Source organism: Physeter macrocephalus, chromosome 9 (assembly GCF_002837175.3).
Source record: "Physeter macrocephalus isolate SW-GA chromosome 9, ASM283717v5, whole genome shotgun sequence".
NCBI lineage: Eukaryota > Metazoa > Chordata > Mammalia > Artiodactyla > Physeteridae > Physeter > Physeter macrocephalus.
In genome coordinates, this window is record NC_041222.1 from 15,280,810 (window position 1) to 15,292,719 (window position 11,910).

General features: G+C 44.4%; 1 long non-coding RNA gene and 1 pseudogene across 1 annotated transcript in view; one reads left to right on the forward strand and one right to left on the reverse strand.

The window, feature by feature from the left end:
- The first annotated feature begins 501 nt into the window (after positions 1 to 501).
- On the forward strand, positions 502 to 1,720 carry LOC102982031 (splicing factor 45-like; annotated as a pseudogene).
- A 1,063-nt stretch (positions 1,721 to 2,783) lies between these two features.
- The window catches only part of LOC102982321 (uncharacterized), a 28,403-nt gene continuing 19,276 nt past the window's right edge, over positions 2,784 to 11,910 (reverse strand). Inside the window, exon 4 of the long non-coding RNA XR_447819.4 lies at positions 2,784 to 3,159. This is a non-coding gene — a long non-coding RNA (uncharacterized lncRNA). The remainder of the gene's footprint in view (positions 3,160 to 11,910) is intronic.

The following is an 11,910-nucleotide window of genomic DNA, read 5'->3' on the forward strand; positions in this document are numbered from 1 at the left end:
CACTTACATGTGGAATCTAAAATAATATAACGAACTAGTGAACGTGACTCACAGATATAGAGAACAAACTAGTGGCTACCAGTGGGGAGAGGGAAGAGGGGAAGGGCAACATATGGGTAGGGGATTAAGAGGTACCAAGCTACTGTGTATAAAAGAAATAAGCTACAGGGACGTATTGTACAACACAGGGAATATAGCCAATATTTTATAATAACTATAAGTGGCGTATAACCTTTAAAAATTATGAAACATTATGTTATACACCTGTAATTTACATAACCTTGTACATCAACTATACCTCAATTAAAAAAAAAAAAAAAGAAATGACGGCGCCGCCGGGGGCCCCGCAGACTCCGCGTAGGGCTTGGCGCCGGAGAGGTCCTGCCGTCTGGGGCTGACGCACAGCACCCAGCGCCCAGCCCGTCGAGTCCACAGCGCCTCAGCCCCGGTGCGCCGCCGCGGCCTGGGAGCGTCGGCGGGGCGGCCCGGCATTAAACTATGATGTCCCTGTACGACGACCTGGGAGTGGAGACCAGTGACTGAAAAACAGCAGCCTGGTCCCCAAACTTCAAACTTCTGTAGTCTCAGCTCCAGGTGAAGAAGGCAGCTGTCACTCAGGCGAAGAGCCAGAGGACAAAACAAAGTACAGTCCTTGCCCCGGTAATCGACCTGAAGCGAGGTGCCTCTTCAGACCAGAGGCAGATAGTGGACACCCCGCCGCACGTGGCAGCGGGCCTCAAGGATCCGGTTCCCAGGGGGTTTTCTGCAGGAGAAGTTTTGATTCCCCTAGCTGATAAATATGATCCCATGTTTCCTAACGATTATGAGAAAGTACTGAAGAGCCAAAGAGAGGAGAGACAGAGACAGTGGGAGCTGGAAAGACAGAAATAGAAGAGAGAGAAAAGAGGCGTAAAGACAGACATGAAGCTAGGGGGTTTTCCAGGCGACCAGATTCAGATTCTGATGAAGATGAAGATTATGAGCCAGAGAAAAAGAAGAGAAGTATGGGCGGAGCTGCCATTGCACCACCCACTTCTCTTGTAGAGAAACACAAAGAGTTACCCCGAGACTTTCCTTATGCAGAGGATTCAAGACCTCGCTCACCATCTTCCAAAGCTGCTATCCCTCCCCCAGTGTACGAGGAACAAGGCAGACCCAGATCCCCGAGCGGCCCCGGCAACTCCTTCCTCCCCAACATGGGTGGCACAGTAGCACAGAAAATCACGCAGAAGTACGGCTTCCGGGAAGGCCAGGGTCTTGGGAAGCACGAGCAGGGCTTGAGCACAGCGCTGTCAGTGGAGAAGACCAGCAAGCGGGGAGGCAAGATCATCGTGGGCGACGCCACTGAGAAAGATGCAACCAAGAAGTCGGATTCAAATCCATTAACTGAAATACGTAAGTGTCCTACTACAGTGGTCCTACTAAGGAACATGGTTGGTGCAGGAGAGGTAGATGAAGACTTGGAAGTTGAAACCAAGGAAGAGTGTGAAAAATATGGCAAAGTTGGAAAATGTGTGATACTTGAAAGTCCTGGTGCCCCTGATGATGAAGCAGTACGAATATTTTTAGAATTTGAGAGGGTTGAATCAGCAATTAAAGCTGTTGTCGATCTGAATGGGAGGTATTTTGGTGGACGGGTGGTCAAAGCATGTTTCTACAATTTGGATAAATTCAGGGTCTTGGATTTGGCAGAACAAGTGTGACTGTAAGAAGTAGAGCCTGAGTCATCTCCAGCAATCCTTCAACGAGCCGCAGACTGAGCAGCGGAGAGCAAGGCAACAGGCAGCCTGATGGCTGAGGGTACAGAGACTCTGGAAGGACTTCTAAGATATATGTCAACTGATCCCTTTTTTATTTTGTGGTTTTTTAATATAGTATAAAAATCCTTTAAAAACACCAAAATAGATAACTAATAAGAACCTGCTGTATAAAAAAATAAAATAAAATTCAAAAACATAAATAACAATGTGTGCCTCTCTGGTTGTTTCTCTTTTTTATTACCACTTCTGAGGTGATTACATTTTTTGCTAGGATTTCATGATAATCCTCAAGTGCTTCAGTGATATGGCATTTCTTACACTAAAAAATCTAGACATGGGCTTCCCTGGTGGCGCAGTGGTTGCGCGTCCGCCTGCCAATGCAGGGGAACCAGGTTCGCGCCCCGGCCTGGGAGGATCCCACATGCCGCGGAGCGGCTGGGCCCGTGGGCCATGGCCGCTGAGCCTGCGCGTCGGAGCCTGTGCTCCGCAATGGGAGAGGCCACAACAAAGGGAGGCCTGCGTACCAAAAAAAAAAAAAAAAAAAAAAAATCTAGACAGTTTTGGGATATGGGGTTATGTTACCCTTTGCTTTTCTTTCTTTTTTTTTTTGATTCATTTTGATAAAACCTGCAAGTTACTAAAAAAAAAAAAAAAAGAAAGAAAGAAAAGAAAAAGAAATGACCTATGATACATGTGATCACATGGATGAACCTCAACATTTTTGTGCTGAGTGAAAGAAGCCAGACGTAGAAGACTACATACTGGAAGATTTCATTTATATGAAACTATAAAAAAGACAAATCTATCAAGACGGAAAGCAGATCAGTGAATGTCTAGGACCAGGGATGGAAAATTGAGAAAGGGAACAGGGAACATTTTAGGATGATGTAAATGTTCTCTATATTGATCATGATACTGATTATACAGGTGTATAAATATGTCAAAAGTCACCAAATGCCCACGTAAAATAGATGCGTTTTAATCTGTAAATTATACATTAATAAAATTGATTTTTTTTCACGAGCGCACATCCATGGGGGTTTTTATTGCAAAAAAGAAACTGTCTTGGAGGGTCTTACAGTTGCTGGATATGAGTTTGAGCTGGACCATGGAATGTTCTGGCATCATGGGTGAGGTCAGAGAATCCTGTCTGCTGGAGCTCTGGTGACAGTTTGAATCCTAACAGTCATACTGGTGCAGTGGGTGCAGACAGAGCTGCTGATGTTGCTAGTTCAGTGAAAGTGTGAAGGTCTCAAAGCATCAGGAGGCTTTGATTTACACTTCTGTACTTGGGTCATTCACAGTAGTTCCCAGAGAAGCAAGAGCTGCCTGGTGACATGGACAAGGGGATGAAGTCTCCAGCCACTTTTCCAGGAACCCCCCAGTGCTGATGCTGGGCCTGTGGTGAAGAGGCATAAAAGGAGAAGCATCTAGTGGTAAGGAAAACATAGTTTTGAGAGCTGAGAGTCCAGTCTGGTGGCCCAAAGCTAGCTAGACAGGCCCGCCTGTTTCCTAGAGAGGAAGAAAGAGTGAGAGCCCAGGGTTCATGGCTAGGAGAAAGGGCAGAGTGGCACAAGAAAGGACAGCATCTTTACTGTCCTTCCCAGGGGACCCAAATGGCCTGAGGAAGACAGACTGTATGTGTCTCAATCCCTACCTTCTCAGAACTTTCCTCCCAAAGTTGCCTGTGCCCCCTGCCAGCCCCTGGGACACACCTCTTGCCTGGATCACTCTATTCAGACAGAACTGTTGTTTCACCAAACTGGATTCTTTCCTATACTTTCCCTTTTTCAATTATTGATGGCCACCTGTGGTCACTGGGGTTAGAAGGATGGCCTTAGAACCAGTTTCACTCCCCCATTTTACTGAGAAGGAAAATGGAGCCCTGGGAGGCAACATCCAAGTTATGAATTGGAAAACTTTAGATCTAGTCAGAACCAAGTTCAAATTTCACTCTCCCATTTGCTAGCTCTATCAAAGTGGACAAATCTCTTAAGGTCTTTGAGCCTCCTTTGCCTTAACTGTAAAAGAGGTACAATGACCCCTTCATCGCGGGGTTGTCCCAAGGATTACACAAGACAATTCGCAGACCGCACCTGCAGGATCTCTACCACGTAGTCGGCCACCAAAAATGGCCTTAGGGGTCAGGGGGAGGGTTGTATCTTGCCAGGAAGATGGCTGCCCTGGACATCTCACTGCCTTCTCTGGCCTTTGTTTCTGAAAAAATGCACTTCAGTGTTCATTCTGGTCTCTTAGGGCCCATTAGTGTCTTTTTTCTTTTCTCTTCCCTTCTTTGATCTAAGTAGAGGAATCTGAGTACTCGATGGCAGTTTTCTGACCCAACCAATACCCTTTTCCGCCTGTGTAACTGACGGCAACAAAGAGTAGCCCCCACTCGCCGCATCTAGAGAAAGCCTGCGCACAGCAATGAAGACCCAAAGCAGCCAAAAATAAATAAATAACAAAATTTTTTAAAAACTAATAAAAAAGAAAAAGTTCCCAGCAAAAGACAGGAAAATGGGACTTGACCTTGCCATCTTCCCAGGATTTTGGCTTCTCTGTACCTACCTGCTTCCTAGACTAGTACCATCACCGATGCCTTAGGGTAGCTTTAGACCAAAGGCAAGTTGTCTGGATTGACTTCTCCTTCCGGTCCTGAGGACAACACTACAAGCTTGGGAAAAAGTTTCCCCAGCCTCTGGTATCACCTCTCCTTTCTCTCAAGCAAGACTCTCTGGACATGGATTCCAACACCACTCCACCCCTGCTGCCCCCTGGGGTCTCATTAGAATCTGTTAAAGTCTTGAGCAGCTCAGGACTTGGCCCTGGAGACAACTCTCAGACACAAAGCCCACCCAGAAGGGAGCATCCTAAGTTTGTCACCTCCCAGGAAAGCCTCTCGAAACACTCTTCACCAGCCAGGAACCCTCAAGCATCAGAGATAGAAGTTCATTAACTGAACTCTTTCCAAGTCCATTTCTCAGAAAGCATCTCTTCCCTTTCTGCCTCCTATGTTACCTGAAAATTCCTGGCAGCTCCACCTCGACTGACAGGTGTGGATTCTCAGGACTGTGACAATTATTTGAACGTGTTTGTTTAGTGTTTCCGTATTTGAATAGGCAACACCCCCATTAAGGCTGAGAGGTTGGTACCATCAGCCTCAGCTTAGATAAAAGGAGAGGGAAGCACCAAGAGGTTAAGTTGCTTCTCCAAGTTCACAGGGCTAGGAAGTGAGGGAAACAAGATTCTGTCTCATTCTAGAGCCCAAACTCCTGACCCCCATGCTCTAGTGCTGAGCTGTCCAATAGGATAGCCACTAGCCACTACACTAGCTACTTATGTTCAAGTTTTAATTAATGAGAATCAAGTAAAATTAAAAATCCACTTTCTCAGTTCTAATAGTCACACTCCAGGTGCCCACTAGCCACGTGTGCCTACTGGTTATCACATCTGAGAGTGCAAATATAGACTGTTTCCACCCTCATGGCAAGTTCTGCTGGACAGCCTGTAGTCTGATGCTTCTCATTTATACATCTGGGCAAGAGGCAAAGTTACTGCCCGGCCCACCACCCTCACGGCTACCCCATCCCTTCATGAAAATAACCCCAAATGCCTCTTTAGAGCAGCATGACCCTGACTTGTCTTTCTTTTCTTGCTGCCAGCTCTGTCCAGTCTCGAGGAGGGTGGCAGGAAACCTCGCCAACAAGACACATGGAAAGAATGAGATCTGAGGGCTGAGACTGTGCAGCCAGGCCTCCCCACACATGTACTGGCGGTCCAACAGGAAAATGGCAGTGAGTGAGTCCCAGCCACAGCCCAGGCAAGGGGCAGATTCCCTCAGCCTCACCGTGGATGTTGCTGACATTTCTCGGGAGTCAGCGTGCCCTCCTGGCCCCCAAGCTGTGTTACGGCCAACTGTCCCTAGAAACTCGGTCTTTACTAGCTTCTGGAAGTTCCAAGGGCGAGGAATATCCATTTTTCATAAAACCCTGGGTTCCTCTTGACTTCTGTACACTCAGAGCTTACATCTGGAAAAGAAACCTCATCCTCTGATCAGCTACCATGTGGTTTCTTTTTAGAAAGAAACTTTACTGAAGGAATCTGCCCAGCGGGCTGCCTGTTGGCCCCGAGTGGCATTTCGGCTGTGCCTCCTCTACCTTTAGAACCACACTCCCCAAGGATACCCAGGTCCTCCTCCTCGTCCATCTCCCGCTCTCAGCATCCAGCATGGAGACTGGGCCCCGCTTCCCTGGTCTCTGCCTCAGCGCTTTCAGCCCCATTTCGCATCCTGTTCATTTCTGGTCCAAACACAGCCTGCTGGCACCATATTCCTTTCCTGCTGGCACCATATTCCTTTCCTGCTGGCTGTGGGTCCTGCTCAGCTTGCTCTTCTGGGCACCTACCCCCGACTCCAGGGGAGTGAGGAGAGGGGGCAGGCTCTGCTTTCTGACTGCCTGCCCAGTGACCCGTGATAAAGTAGAAGTCAGGATGCCGAAGTTCTTCCTAACCCAGGGTGGAGTGTGCACCCCAAGCCCCAAGCTGCAGTGACCAGCCGTTGGGACATACTCACCATGATCTTCTCCCTTTTCGGGAGTAGCGTCTCTAGCAGAGAAACTCACTGTGTCTTTTTCTCCAGGTTTCCTCCTCCATATCAGACTCAGGGTCAGACAGGAGGTTTTCAATGGACACATCCTCCCTACAGTGAGCCCCTCAGGAAGGACCCTCTCTCCATGTGACTCTAGCCCCTTTCTCACCAACTAAGAGGTTGGCACTCGCTTTAGCATTGGACCTGCAAGTAGTAGGCATTAAGGACCCTCTTCCTGTTAGATAGCACACAGAAAGCAGACAAAGCATGTAGGAAGAATAGCAGGATGAGGACAAATATCGTGCTGAAAGGCTGACTGGAAGAAAAAGTATTTGCAAAACGTTTGCTGAAGAGCCACTGTCAGCCTATATTCATAGCTATTCTATTACCATAAAAACAGCCCATACAAACTGATAAGAAAACTTTCAAGGAAAACTTTGGAAAAAGGGCAGAATTTATGAAAAGGCAATTCTCACACACATACACAGATGCACACGCGAGGTAAATGAAATGTCTAAAATGGAATATGTTCAATTTCACTGATAGAAGGGAAAATAGAAGACTGTGAGAAGACAGTTTTCACCCATTAGATTGGCAAAGATTAAAAAGAATAAACATTCCCAGTGCGCTGGCAGGATGCTGTGTCAAAAACTGTGAAGGGTCTGGAATGTTTTCCCACTTGCACAGTTTTTGTTTTACATATATATATATATATATATATATATACACACATATATGTGTGTACATATATGTGTGTGTATATATGTGTGTATATATATGTGTGTATATATATGTGTATATATATATACACACATATATATGTGTATATATATGTGTATATATATGTGTGTACATATATGTGTGTGTATATATGTGTGTATATATATGTGTGTATATATATGTGTGTATATATATGTGTATATATATACACACACACATATGTGTATATGCAGCATATATATATGCTGCAGAAGCATTAGCACTTGGGTCAGAGAAAAGAGTTCTTTATTGATGCAACCAGATCAATAGTCAGAGTAAAGTGCAGTGTCAGTCCCTGACTCCTAGACCCACAGGTAATGCTGTGAGGGCTGATAAAAATTCTCTTGTGAGTGGCAGGTTTCATTCCATAGACAAGGGATGGAAAAAAGTATTTCCTCCATTTGTATACAGGAGAGAGGCAACCATCTCCCTCCTCTCTAGGAAGGAGAGAGAAAAACCTTTGCCCTTTGGAGAAGAGATAGGAGGGATCCTGGATGCTCACTCTGACCTTGTGGAATGTAAAAATCTCTCTCCAAGGGCCAGCTAAGCCAGGTAGGTGTCTCATGCTTTTACCAAGAGATGGCTCCAAGGTTCGGGCTTCATCCCTTTTGAAACGTAAACACTAGGGAAATAGTGGTCCAGTATTCCTGACACTTTGGAAGCTTAACCTAGGGATCTAGTCCAGATAACAGTCATGTGTCCCATTTGGGGAGATAAGAGAAATTTTGTTATCCTTTTGGATTAGAGGAATTAGCAAATGGCTATAGATCTAATTCTCATAGTGTACGAAAAGCAAAACGTGCCTAGGAGAAGTGAAAGCAAACATTCTGTCTTTATACCAAATACATTTCTCTGTCTCAGGAGGCTACAGCGTTTTACAGAAGCACTGAGAAATCCAGAGAAGGTTTATTTCCCCACACAAGGTTGCAGAGAGAAAAGGGCATTCTTGGCCTTTGCTGACAGAAATGTGTATTGCTATAGCTCTTTGGGGACGTAATCTAGCAAATCTATTCTGACTGCACACCTTAATACTCCAGAAATCCCACTTTATAAAATATAACAAATAGAAATAAAACACAAAGTCAAAAGAATATACATATAAGAATGCAAATTGCAGGACTGATAGAAATGGCAACAAATGGAAAACAATGGAAATACCTGTCCATAAGAAATGTATAAATTGCTGAAACAGTTATACCATGAAGTATGTTGTGGGCTTTTTAAATGTTTATTCTATATCTTCATAGATATAGAAGTATATCTATGTATGTAAGCATATCTTTAAGTATATACTTGCATACGTAGGTGAGAAAGGCAGAATGGAAGAGATATATAATATATCCATTTGTAAAATGATGAAAAAACTTACATGTGCATGTCATACAGGTACATGATTATATGGGAAAAAGAGGTGGGAGGACAGACTTCTAATATTAATTGCCTTTGGGAGAGTGGAGATAGGAAAAGAAAGAGGAGGGTAAAGTTTAAATTCAGCAAAAAAGAAAAATATGCCTAGCTCAATGTCAGTGGAAAATTTAGGATATAAAATTCTCACTGTGATATTACTCTAGGTATATACTAATTGAATCTACTCCTGGACAAGCACTAGAATAGTATGTCAACAAATGAAAATATTTTATTTGGGGACTCGTATTTTATTTATTCACTCAACAAATATATTGAATGTCTACTCTGTACCAGGCCCTGTTCTCATCCCTGGAAAGATGGTACTAGACAGAATCCTTGAACTCATGGAGTTTACTCTCTAGTGGGGGAGATAGACAATGACTTTGGTCAAGAATAAATGTGTCAGAAAATGTCAGGTGGTAATAAGTGCTATGATGAAAAATTAAACAGAAGAAGGACCAGGGTGATGGGGTTGCCATTTTAAATGGTGATCAGAAACAGCATCTCTCTGACCTGAGCAAGGACCTAAAGAAAGTAGGGAAGCAATCACACGCTTTCTCCTTCCCAGGTCAAGCATCATCAGGCTCTCAGCCCCGCCTTTCATGGTTTATTTCTGGACCCTCTCTCAAAGGGCTCCAGTTAGTGGATCCCCAAACCAAACACACCCCTCTTCTGTGTGGTTTAACTAACACAGAGAAGAGGCAGTGAGTACGTACCTAGATTTCCCCTGGAAACATACACCATGTTGTATGTAGAATAAAATTGTTCTGGAGGCAGTAAGATGTCAGAGTGAAAAGTATGTAATTTGGAGGCAGGTGTTCTAGATTCAACACCTGGCTCTCCTACTTACTAGCTGCATGACCTTGAGCAAGTTATTTATCCTCTCTGGGACCTTCTCAATAAAACGAAGGATAATAATCCTATCTACTCCCATAGAAACCATTAATTTTTAAAACTTAAACGACACCTGGTACATAATAAGAGCTAAAAAGAAATAGCTCTGTTATTACTATTGCTACTTACTATTGCTACTGCTAATATTTCAAGGGTTGGCCCACTTGCAGCGTGGACTCACATTGAACTTGTAGAGTTTTGAGGGCCTGGTTGCAACTTACAAATGGTCACTCCTCTTTTCTTAGAACTTACCTCCTGTTGGTAAGGGAGGAAGGGAGAAAGAGAAGACAGGGGTGGGGCGTTACTGCTTTGAACCATGCAGCCCAAGGAGGCCTCTCTGAGGCAATATTTGAGCTGAACAAAGTAGGCAGCTCAAATAATATTTTCATTATTAAGGAAATGAGCTTGTATGAAGGAACATGTACCCAACTTACAGATGCTTCTGGACTCTTAACAACTCAACCAAATCAATGCAACATGAAAAAATTTTTATACCTGGAATATTTGTCATATAAGAAATAAAAATATATTTAATTTGTGTTAATGTTCTCTTTTAATCTTTTATCAAAAATATCAGGTAGAAATCATTTTCGTATGTTGTTGAAATATGTAGTCTCACCACAACACATTGGTTCATGATTCACAAAGATTGTATTTGTTTAATACGTCAGGTTTTTTAAACAGAACATCTCTGAAATTTTGGCATAACTGTATCACAGAAAAACTGATTCCCTGTTTATTATTTGAGTCACTCATTATCATTTTAAAACAAGTAAAGTTATGAAAAAATATTTTTTAGAGGAATAACATGATTTGGAGAATCCCAAGAAACTCCCCCTCCCCATTTTTCCATGAAATCCCTAAGCTAAATATCTTCCAGGAGTTTGGAAACATTACTTTCTAATGAGAGGAGACTGACAATAACATATGGAAAAAAATGAATACATAAAATGTTAGGTGGTATTAATTGCTACAAAGAAAAATAAAGCAGGATAAGGGTCTAGAGGGAAATGGGGGCTGCTGTTTTAAATAGGGTGGTCGGTGATGAGGAAAACACATACAGATAAAGACGAGAAAGCAAAGGAAATCTGAGGAAGGCTTCTAGCAATCACAAAGGAGGGAATGGTGGGACCCATGGAGGAGGTCCTTGTGAGCTTCAACTCGAAAGCTCAGTGTTTGGGAGTTTTCATGCAAGAAGGGGAGGAAAGTGCTTTCCAGGCACCAGGAACTGCACGCGTGGAGGGAGGAGAACTGAACTGGCCTGAGCGTGTTTAGAAATGACAGGGAGCTGGGTGTGGTCCTAGGGCAGGAGAGTGGCAGGTTGCTGCTATATGAAGGAGGTAGAACTGGGCAGGTGCAGAATGCCTTGCATACCACGCTTGGGAGTTTAGTTACAGGAAACCAAGATCACACATCCTGAATCTGGTCTGGTTAATTTCACGGAAGATGCTCTGGCAACGTGACTGATGGACTGAAGTCTTCCTCTCCAAAATCCCTACCAGCACTGTAGCCCAGACCACAGCAGGACATGTTCTAATTTTCCTGCCTTTGCCTTCACACTTTAGAATCAGCTTTTCCTTCCTGGCAGCGTTGACAGAGATCCCGGTTGCCCATTCCAGCATCCATTTCCTGTCTCTTACATACTGACAGAACCCTTGGCTTTAACAGCGTACAAAGCTGCTTGAAATAAAAACCTTATTTCCCAGCCTCGCTCATAGCTAGAGCTAAGTTCCAACCATGAGATGTAAATGGAAGTGTTAGGGGAGCTTTCTGGAAATCTTGAGACCGCTGGAACATACCTTCACCCTCTTCCTTCCTCGATTCCCTCCTGCTTTCTGTTAGAATGGTGGCATGATGGTGGGAACTTGGGACCAACAAGATGGTGGAGAAACAAGAGCAAATCTGGGTCCCCAGGGACTGTGGAGCTGCCATTCCAGCCTTGACCTCTTACCTCTGCATCTGGTTTAAATGACAGTCTTTCATATTTAGGTCACTGTCATTTTGAATTTTCTGTCCCTTAAAGCCAAAGTCCTAAGGCAGGAAAAGGACATGCAGTTTTTTGGGTTTTGGTTTTATTCTGTAAATATCTTCATCTTCCCGTGTTGCTGCCTTTGGGGAGGAGCAGCTCATTCCAGTGAACTGAAAGTTTAGAGGAGGACAGAGCCCTCCCTCCAAGCAGGGGTGCCAGGCACACCTGGTGAGGTGTCCCAACCATAGCCTCCACACACTCCCTCTTTCTCAGTGCAACTGGTTGTGTCTCTTTTGCTGTATTTTACCAATTGCAAAACAGCTGCCTTACTTGCCTTTGGGAGAAATGTTTAGGCAGGATTGGCTTGAGAATCATGGTTATCTTTTTTTTTTTTTTTTTTTTGCAGTACGCGGGCCTCTCACTGTTGTGGCCTCTCCCGTTGCAGAGCACAGGCTTCGTATGCGCAGGCCCAGCGGCCATGGCTCACAGGCCCAGCTGCTCCGTGGCATGTGGGATCTTCCCGGACCGGGGCACGT